The sequence below is a fragment of the Schistocerca serialis genome, chromosome 1 (genome assembly GCF_023864345.2).
Source record: "Schistocerca serialis cubense isolate TAMUIC-IGC-003099 chromosome 1, iqSchSeri2.2, whole genome shotgun sequence".
NCBI classification, from domain to species: Eukaryota; Metazoa; Arthropoda; class Insecta; order Orthoptera; family Acrididae; genus Schistocerca; species Schistocerca serialis.
Window position 1 is genome coordinate 289,239,639 of NC_064638.1, and position 11,290 is coordinate 289,250,928.

The 11,290-nt window shown below is 38.4% G+C and overlaps 1 protein-coding gene across 9 annotated transcripts in view; it reads right to left on the reverse strand.

The window, feature by feature from the left end:
* The window catches only part of LOC126468487 (peptidyl-prolyl cis-trans isomerase FKBP35-like), a 39,852-nt gene extending 32,319 nt beyond the window's left edge, over window positions 1-7,533 (reverse strand). For 8 of the 9 annotated variants that reach the window (XM_050096559.1, XM_050096560.1, XM_050096558.1 and 5 more), the window contains exon 1: window positions 7,243-7,459. The gene's annotated coding sequence lies outside the window, so the exon portion shown is untranslated. The other variant, XM_050096554.1, reaches the window with a different exon arrangement.
* Between the last annotated feature and the right edge of the window lie 3,757 nt (window positions 7,534-11,290).

The following is an 11,290-nucleotide window of genomic DNA, read 5'->3' on the forward strand; positions in this document are numbered from 1 at the left end:
CGAAGCTGCTGAAGATTGGGAATCATGTGAAAAGTGACTCCAGGTACTTCAAGGCCTTCAAGGTAACAGACGTCAACTCCATTAAATCTCCTGTCCTGTCAGGGATCTCCTTGCATCTCTAAGGATGGGTATCTTTGGAGAAGTGAAACTGACTGATGGGAAAGTTACTGAAGTGACTGGTAAGGGAACAGAAGTGCTTTTGGTGAAGGAACTGGATGGGAACTTGTTGTCTGTCAAACAGATGGACAAAAATCAGATTCAGAAATGGTGATGTTAGTGTGTCTGTTGATGAGAAGGAAGTGTTGAGAGGAAGATCATCGAACAATAATGTCTGTTCAGTGCAATATGAATATTACAAAGTAAACAAGAGTACAGTGATGCCACACAGTGACAAAACACATCAACCAATTGAAAATGAAGCAACAGCCAGAAGTTTTGTGGCACCAAAGACTTGGACACAGAGAAGCCTTACCCGAAGTATGTGGAGCCACAAACTACAAGGGAAAATGTGAAATTTGTGTGCAAGGAAAAATGAAAAGACAGCCTTTCAAACTGAGCCAAACTACTACTGATAATATTCTAGAACTAGTACATAGTGACGTAGGTCATATTAGACAGACCTCCCTGGGTGGAGCACATTATTATGTTACTTATCTGATTGATCACTCAAGGTATTCAGTAGTGAAAATGCTAAAGCAGAAAAGTGATGTGTTTGAGTCTTTTGTGGAATTTAAGGGATGTGCCGAATGTGAGTCAGGGAGGAAACTGCAAAGCTTCCAATCAGACAATGGGACTGAGTACATCAACAGAAAATTTGAAGAGTTGTTCAAGGAAGAGGGCATACTAAATCGGAAAAGCACAGTTTACTCTCCTCCACCCAATGGAAAAGCAGAGCGCCTGAATCAAACACTTTTATCCATTGTGAGGTGTCTACTACTTCAGAGTGGTTTGCCCAATACCTTTTGGGGGGGGGGGGGGAGGGGGAAGCTCTAATGTTGTCCTGCTATATCTGAAATAGATGCCCAACAAGATCCCTTCATGGGAAAATCCCTTATTAAGTATGGAAGAAGAAAAAACTAACTAAAGATGATTTGGGAACACTCAGAGTGTTTGGCTGCAGAGCTTGGACAAGCATATTGACATCTGACAAACTCTGAGAACGGGCAGAAGAATGAGTTTACCTTGGAGTGGAGGCAGGATCTAAAGGATATCGTCTGTGGAGCCTTGGACAGAGAAAAATACTTTTGAGAAGAGATGTCATCTTTGACAAAAGAATATTCCCACTGAAGGCAACAGTAAACAAAGAACTGTCTCTTCCAGGGGAAGTAAACCTGAGGCAGATGACAACAGCTGAGCCACAAAGCAATGCAGTGACAGCAGACAATACCAGTATTGTGCGATTGGATTTCCCAGATCCATCAACAGACGATGACAACACACTGCTGAGGAATACAGGACCAGTAACAGAAGATCCAGTCAAATCAATAGCTGTTCGAGGAGATGGGGGCCAATCCAGTGGTAGAGAAGAAGAGAGGTACGGCACAGAAGATGATGTAGTTCCTGGCAGTGAAGATAGTGATGTGTGTGATGAATGTGATACAGTGTTGCAAAGTCGAATCTCAAGTGCGCATAGTGAAGTAGGGTTATGAAGGTCTTCATGCCTAGTGAAACCAAAAATGTGTGGTTCGTGTCTCTCTGCAAGTTTTTTTGCTGCTTTGTGTCAGGTGAATCCATCTGATCCAACATCAGTAGAAGCAGCTTTAGCTTCAATTCACAGGAATGAGTGGTATAAAGCCATGGAGTCAGAGGTGAGTAGCCTAAAACTTCACAACACATGGCAACTTGTTGACCAATCAAATGCTGACCATGTTATAGGAAGTAAGTGGTTATTCTCAAAGAAGAGAAACAGAGAGGGTGATATTATTAAATTCAAATTCAAAGCAAGGTTAGTAGCTCTGGGTTATAGTTAGATATTTGGAGTTGATTATTGGGAAAGCTATAGCTCAGTGATGAGACGATGTAGCCTGAGGATCCCGTTACAATAGCAGTATTAAGGGGATGGAAAATAAAACATATTGATGTGGAAACTGCTTTTCTGAATATCCCCATAAGTGGCACTGTTTACATGGAGCAAGCAAGATTGTTTCATGTGGGGAATAAAGTGTGTTTATTAAATAAGAGTTTGTATGGGCTTCACCAGGCAGGTAAAGATTGGAATGATTTCTTCTGCTCTGTGATGAAAAAAGTAGGTTTTGAACAATGTGAAAAGGATCCCTGTGTATTCTTCTCTAGAAATTTGATTATTGGAGTTCATGTTGACATGGTAGTTGCAATTGGTGAAGAAGAAATGATTATGACATTCATTAAGTGTTTGAAATCTCATATTATCATTAAAGAAATGAGTGACAGCTTGTTGATTTTGGGTCTTGAAATAAAACAGTCTCAAGGGCAGGTGAAATTAAATCAGACGGGTTAAATTCAACAGATGCTAAAAGAATTTAAAATGCATGACTGCAAGGGCATATCTATACCATGTAATGACAACCGTTTTAGTGAAGATGATAATGACAGTCCAATTGACCAGAAATTGTACCAAAAGGCAGTAGGTTGCTTGCTGTACATATCTACTTGTACTCGACCTGATATTGCTTTTATTGTAGGGAGATTGAGTCAGTTCAATTCTAAACCTTGTATTTCTCATTGGGCCAGGGTAAAAAGAATATTTCACAAACTAAAGAATTAAGTTTGTGTTTCTGTGCTGATTGCTGTGAAACTATTGCATTCAGTGATGCTGATTGGGCAAATGACCCAGGTGATAGTAAATCTGTGTCAGGCTACACAATTTTGTTAGCTGGAGCAGCAATCAGCTGGAAAAGTAAAAACAATCAATTGTAGCAACTTCTACAGTTGAAGCTGAGTATATTGCCATGTTTGAGACACGTAAGGAGGTGGAATGGTTTATTGATTTTTTAAAGGAGCTTAAGCGTTCTGACTTTGTTAGACTGGCCCTGTAGGTCAATGCAGACAACACAGGTGCAATTGAAATCACCAGAAAGAAGTGGTGTATCAGAAAGAACCAAGCATTTCAGGGTCCGCTACCATAAAGTCAGACACACTGTCTTGGATGGTTTTCTTAAGTTTAAGCATGTGTCAACTAATGACAATGCAGCTGACATTTTAACTAAAGGACTACGCAGCATTAAAACTGAGAAATTCAGAGACATGTTAGGATTAAAATGAGTATTGTTTACTACTGGAATTTGTGATGTATTATTGTCTCATTTGTGATCTTAACTCATTTGTGTTCCTATGTTTGGTACTAGAATTTTTGATGGTTTTATTGTCGCATTTGTGATCTTAATTTCAGTGTCTCATTTGTGTTCCTATGTTTGGTACTGGAATTTGTGATGGTTTTATTGTCTCAATTGTGATCTTAATTTCAATGTCTCATCTGTGTCCCTATGTGCAATATTGGAAGTTGTATTCTTATGTTCAATATCAGAAATGGTGAATTTTTGATACTGGAGTGTAACAGGATGAGACTACTTGCTAAACTGCGCTCTTTGATGCTCACCGAGGGGAAGTGTTGTAATTCAGTTGATCTAATTCAGTGAGACATCAGTTTGAACACAGCACCATTTCCAGAGGGCCTGTACCTTCTGTTTTGTCTTCTTGTATGGGTGCTCTTTGGAGGAGAGTTCGCGCCAAGTTGAGGTATTAAGCGGAACAAAAATGTGATGGCTTTTTGTATTATGTAGACTGTGTGTTGTGTAGAATAAAATAGAACATGTGGTTTAATACATGAGTAAACAGTAACGACATGTACTGTATGTTCTTAGTCAAATAATTATGCTCATCCTCATTTAAAGGAGACAAGCACTAAAGAAAAGTTAACGTTTACTATTTTCAGTAATGTAGTAACAATTTTAGTGCAGTGCCCCACGATCTTAGAAAGAGACACTAAGTCTATGACTGAAGCTTATGATGAAATGTGCTTACTGACGAGAAACCAGAATAGAGTAAAGATCAATTTGTTCTGAATTGCAGTTAAGAACGCCTTCAGAAAGAACCAAACTGGAGAGAAGTTTTATGCAGTTCTATCACGAACTCTTACACTAACTTCACAAATCGTACAGTTCCTCAGAAGAGAAAGTTGTAGTGAAGCTCCAATTTTTTTATTCAAACAGACACATAGGTTTTTCTTCCCTGGAAGCTGGCATGAAATCCCTCCAATTAACTGAAATAATTGATATGGAGAAACTATATGAAAATTTTGCCTTGCTGGGTACAGTCCTATCAGCATTTTGGAGAGTAAAGACAATGCCTCAAACAAGTAGTTGTCAGTGTTTCAGTTGCAAAGAACAACAGAAATTAATAATTACAAAACTTCTGCCTTTTGTAATGAGCATTCCTGGGTCAAATACATTTGTTGGATGCATTTTCTCCTCAATGTCTAACAAGTGGTCAGACAGTAGAAACAGTTGTTTGGTAGATCTGATTCCATGTGAGCTACTAAAAACTACAGACATAAGCATGTCTTTTAGAGACTCCCATCGCATGATAAAAGTTAGACAGCACAATTTTAAAGTCAGCTAAGTCAAATGTGAAATACAGGTGGAGAAAATAAGGTAGTTCTATTAATGTTTTTTCTGCAAGTTTTTCATACCTAATACATTGTACTATGTGCACTGCTAAGAGGGTGTAGTTTAGTTTCCTTAAAGAATTTTACAATTGTCTCATTCTCAAACTAATTATAATTTAATTGAAATTGGTAATAACATTTGATTTCCAAGTATTTATGAACTATGCTCTATTTTTGTGGAAAGTCTCACATATTTTCAGGTAAATGTCGCTTAATTCCTATATCAAAAAGTGACAACCCTAAAAGCACCAACATATGTCTGATACAGACTCAGACTACTGTGATGTTTTTCCTAGTCTTCTTACATGGGAAAAACAAAGGAATTCAATTGAATGCTTAGAGAAAACTGCTGCAACAGTAAAATATCTGTATTTCTTCACTGCTGAGAGATTAACCTCATTACAAGTCGTCACATGATAACAGTTTGATATCAAGTAAGATTTACAAAAGAACTTTGAAATATACTGAACTGGAATGGAGTGTAGATTACAGGGATAGTTCATAATGATATAATGACAAACTACCTTTTGATGGGGAGATACAGAACTGGAATAACAGAAGTATCTGATTCCATCCATCTGCTTTGACGCGCGACGTAATAGTGTTGTGGCGTGCGACGTCACTACAGCACGGAATTTTTGAGTTGATTGTGTTTGTAGACATCCTGTTGTTACATTTGATGGTGCTCTTTAGTGAGGGATGTGGACGTGCTGAGTATATTGTGTGATATTCGGTTCATTTTAGTATCCGCTGGCATAGTGCTAACATGGTTTTGAGTTAAGGTAGTTGGTGGGATAACTTGGGCTATGGATGTGTTTTCAGTGAGTTATTAAGTTTCTTTTATGAGTCTGACATTTTTGTTAGGTCCGATTAGTTTGGTGTTTGCTGTATGGAGAAAAGTCTAATTTCTTTGGTCACGTATGGATATGACAGTGAAATTCACAAGTGTATCACTATGTTTGGAGATGGGTGGGTACTGACAGCTGCAGTTAAGCTATACAGGTCAAGGAAAATGTCCGATTCCTGTGGTTTGCTCATGTGGCGGAATTCTGTAATTCAAATTTTTTTTTTTTATATTATTTGTTTTGGGATGGCGTGCCTGTTAGTTTCGTTTCATTTTTATTTTTGTTCACATTTGTTAGCGTGAGTATGCAGTGATGTCATTGTCGTCATTCTGTATATGCTGGAAGTAGCCATTTCCGGCGTATTGATGATTTCATCGGTCAAAGCAGACAGGTGGAATTGGATGCTTCTGTGATGCCCAAAATTTTTAAAATGATGAAATCAGACAGATCTACCCTTGGAATGGATGTTGACAACTGGAAATATATGAAGCTGGGTCCACTGACTATATTAACCACAGCATTGTGAAGGAAGTCTGATCTGTTAACATAAAGATAACAAAGAACTTAATGAACTACGTATAACAAAAAGATACCAACATGATCTTTTCTATAACTGGAATGATACCAAAAATCATTATACCAATTTACATTACTACATACCACAAAGAATACAACGAAATATGAAAAAGTATATTCAGGGGAAAAAAAACTAGTCAAGGATGCTGATTAGCTAAAGAACCTGTGCAAACAGCAATGAAACTTTACCAGCAAAAGAAAACTTGAATTTTGCATTCAGAGAATAAAAAGCTAATGGGACCACCAATAAGAAGACATGAAATGAAACAAGGGTTCTTGTATATATGGCAAGACAATTTCAATCCAAAAAAGTCCTTTCTGCAACTGAATTGTTGCTATGTTTTGCAAGTCATACAGCTTCTGTTGGTATCCTGAAGTTTTATAATTTGGTTCTATACACACAGTCAGTTACAAATATTGTCTGTGAAGAAGATGTGGTTAATGAAAAATAAATAAACAAACTCATTTTTCCAAACACCTTGGCAGTCTTACATAAAATGGTACACACAAAACCAGTAATTACAAGGTGACAAGTAATCAATGACATAATATGGGTAAGACGTTTATTACCACTTAGCGAAGTTCCATGCTTTCGTGACATGACAGCTAGCTATAATAATTAAATAATCCTTCATAGCATCTGACAGGAGAAAATCTCCTGATTCATATCAACCAAATGTGTTGCATGCTGCCATATTAAAGGCAAAATAACGCAAGGATACTAGGGAAACGTCAATAAATCTGATAAATATAAATTTCAAGCATGTGATTAATAATGTCTTGATATGTATTTCTATAATGATGGCAGAGCAAGACATAACTAGCCAAGGTGTCAAGTATATAATTTGTGGGCATTATACACTATCTGCAGAATTTGTTCTCAGTAGATCAACAGTTTTCTTAGCAGAGGGTTAAGTTCCTCGTCGACGACGATGCCATTAAGTGACAGAGCACAAGGCAGACTTGGGAAGGAAGTCAAGATATTACCCTCTAGGAGAACCTTCCATACGTTTGGCGTATTGGAATGATTTCGACAATCACAGAAAACCTAATGCTCGACTGATGGCCGGCAAACAGATCTCCGGTCCTGCTGAATGTGCCTTAAGCACTGCACGATGGTGATAAGAATTAAAATTGAACGGCAACCATCTCAAGTTAGAACATACTGACGGTACATACCCAAAGAAACCAATTTTCCGCTTTGTGGGTTTGTGTCCTAATGTCGACAATCAAGGCGTGTTGTAAACACTTAATGAAAATCCTCTATTTTATACAGCGGCTCATTAATTCAATCCGCCATTCAAACATTTGACATGTACTGCTGCTCAGACAGAGCTTTCGAAGGTTGTAACAAGTAATTAGTCAAGTGACATTAGTGTCAGCGCAAAATAATCGACAGCACCAATACCTAAACAAATGTAAACATAAATTGTTCCTCAGTTCAGTTGCCAATTTGTCATCTCCAAGAATGTATATATGAATATCTTTGGTTTCAGAATAACATGGATATATTATTATACGTCCATGCTAAAGGTAGTGGAATGCGAAAGATGTTGTCGCCGTGTTTTTCCTAAGAAGAAGATTGGAACAGAGCTGCTGCGTACTCTGCTGCTAACTGTCTTTTTAACAAAAGTACATAAAAAACCATGTTTTTGAAGTTGGCGCCTTCTGCTAGTATCGGAGGTCGAATCCTCGCCGCGATCACTAGTGTTACAAACAAGATTTAGTGAACATCTGTCATCTTAATCTTTATGTCATCACTCGCTTAGTTTTCTTGAAATCATACGAAGGTTGCAACCGGAATTAATTTTTTCTGTTGAATATTCTCCCACAAGAGAGATCCAATATCTGAAAAAGAAACATTATTAACTTTTACAGTAACTATTCATTAGAAAGAAATAGAAGTTTTTGTCATTATTTGGTCATAAGAAAGAAAGAAAGGTGCAAAGGATAAAGAAAAAGAGATAGATGCCGTTTTTTCAATATGCATGTAGACATTTCTTCAAGCAAATAACTGCATAAGTTAGTACAATATTTTTATTTCTTTCTGATTCGAGCAGAGAATAATAGTAGAAGTACTACTTTATTTCTCCATGGGTACCGTTTTACAAGGGTGCTAGACATCATTTGGTTTTTAGCATTTAGAAATCAGTTATTTTCGCTTAATTACATGTTTGAAATAGTTATGTTTTGAGAAATATTCTCTTCCAGCTAACATCTTGAATCGATACTTACGATAAGAAATGTATCATCTGCCTACATGAGGGCATACAATATACGTGTAGTATGAATAGGATAGGCCTCATAATTGAGCCCTGTGGTCAACGGTATTTCACAAGTCTGAAATAGGATTACATGCTTTTATGAGGAATGAAATAGTGCAGGCAGAAGAGGATCAAGTAGGTAAAAAGACGAGGGCTAGTAGAAATCTTTGGGTAACAGAAGAGATAATGAATTTACTTGATGAAAGGACGAAATACAAAAATGCAGTAAGTGAAGCAGGCAAAAAGGAATACAAACATCTCACAAATGAGATCGACAGGAAGTGCAATTGGCTAAGCAGGGATGGCTAGAGGACAAATGTAAGGATGTAGAGGCTTATATCACTAGGGGTAAGATAGATACTGCCTACAGGAAAATTAAAGAGACCTTTGGAGAAAAGAGAACCACTTGTATGAGTATCAAGAGCTCAGATGGAAACCCAGTTCTAACCAAAGAAGGGAAAGCAGAAAGGTGGAAGGAGTATATAGAGGATCTATACAAGTGCGATGTACTTGAGGACAATATTATGGAAATGGAAGAGAATGTAGATGAAGATGAAATGGGAGATACGATACTGCTTGAAGAGTTTGATAGAGCACTGAAAGACCTAAGTCGAAACAAGGCCCTGGGAGTAGACAACATACCATTAGAACTGCTGACGGCCTTGGGAGAGCCAGTCCTGACAAAACTCTACCATCTGGTGAGTAAGATGTATGAGAAAGGAGAAATTCCCTCAGACTTAAAGAAGAATGTAGTAATTCCAATCCCAAAGAAAGCAGGTGTTGACAGATGTGAAAATTACCGAAGTATCAGTTTAATAAGTCACAGCTGCAAAATACTAACACGAATTCTTTACAGACGAATGGAAAAACTGGTAGAACCTGGCCTCGGGGAAGATCTGTTTGGATTCTGTAGAAATGGCGATACTGACCCTACGACTTACCTTAGAAGAAAGATTAAGGAAAGGCAAACCTATGTTTCTAGCATTTGTAGACTTAGAGAAAGCTTTTGACAATGTTGACTGGAATACTCTCTTTCAAATTCTGAAGGTGGCAGGGGTAAAATACAGGGAGCGAAAGGCTATTTCCAATTTGTACAGAAACCAGATGGCAGTTATAAGAGTCGAGGGGCATGAAAGGGAAGCAGTGGTTGGGAAGGGAGTGAGATAGGGTTGTAGCCTCTCCCCGATGCTATTCAATCTGTATATTGAGGAAGCAGTAGAGGAAACAAAAGAAAAGTTCGGAGTAGGTATTAAAATCCATGGAGAAGAAATAAAAACTTTGAGGTTCGCCGATGACATTGTAATTCTGTCAGAGACAACAAAGGACTTGGAAGAACAGTTGAACGGAATGGACAGTATCTTGAAATGAGGATATAGGATGAACATCAGCAAAAGCAAAACGAGGATAATGGAATGTTGTCGAATTAAATCGGGTGATGCTGAGGGAATTAGATTAGGAAATGAGACACTTAAAGTAGTAAAGGAGTTTTGCTATTTGGGGAGCAAAATAACTGATGATGGTCGAAGTAGAGAGGATATAAAATGTAGACTGGCAATGGCAAGGAAAGCGTTTCTGAGGAAGAGAAATTTGTATACATCGAGTATAGATTTAAGTGTCAGGAAGTCGTTTCTGAAAGTATTTGTATGGAGTGTAGGCATGTATGGAAGTGAAGCATGGACGATAAATAGTTTAGACAAGAAGAGAATAGAAGCTTTCGAAATGTGGTGCTACAAAAGAATGCTGAAGATTAGATGGGTAGATCACATAACTAATGAGGAGGTATTGAATAGAATTGGGGAGAAGAGGTGTTTGTGGCACAACTTGACTAGAAGAAGGGATCGGTTGGTAGGACATGTACTGAGGCATCAAGGGATCACCGATTTGGCACTGGAGGGCAGCGTGGAGGGTAAAAATCGTAGAGGGAAACCAAGAGATGAATACACTAAGCAGATTCAGAAGGATGTAGGCTGCAGTAGGTACTGGGAGGTGAAGTAACTTGCACAGGATAGAGTAGCATGGAGAGCTGCATCAAACCAGTCTCAGGTCTGAAGACGACAACAACAACAACAACTTCTATCAACAGGATATACTGTTAATATTATTTTCACACATAGTAGTGCGGTTTTCAAGCACTGTCTTATAACATCAGCACTGCACGTATCACCAGACATCACCACAGACGTCGATAGGTCGACAACCCACTCCAGAGACCGGGTATACGCCAGCGATTTGCGCACCAAGAAGTCGCAACGGTGGCGCTCCCCGAGAAGTGATGCGCACCCGTGTTACAGTAGTTCCAAGTAAGCTTGACTGTTAAGAAGACTGCCTTCTATTTGTGTACTTCGCACCCCATCGTCTGCTTCTAGCCAGTCCATACCAGCCCATCTTCAGTGAAGTTTACTATCCAGCTATAGCTTCTGGGATAGTAATTGACATTCAGGATCAGCTGCCTGAATCGATTTGTACATAGTTGAGTATTCGTGAATAAATGTGAACATTCTTGTCACTAATCCTTATCTGTGGTTTCAGTGTTCTCCTTCATCTCCTGTCATAGTGTTTCCCTGAGTGCACCATAAATAGTTGAGGGTGGTGACAAGTAAAGTCTCCTTCTGTAGGTATATCAAAAGTACGATACAATAAGCAGCTTTATCCCATTAAAGCAGTATGCTGTCAGTAAACCAAAAGTTGGTTAAACACCATGCTTTTCTAGGTACAATTCTATTGGAAGTAATGTGTTGTTCTCTTACTGTGACCTTTGAACTGATTTATGCACCTACAGTTTTAGGTAACTCTGAGCCACAACACAGTTCAGCATTTTTCATACTGCCGAAACCTGGTAGAGAAGAAAGAATTGACAAGTGACAGAAAAAATCCTGGAGTTCATTGGTGATCTATCGTCAGACCTTTGGATGTGAAAGCCAACAGTTTTAACACAGTCACTCAGCTGTACCAAATCTATTACG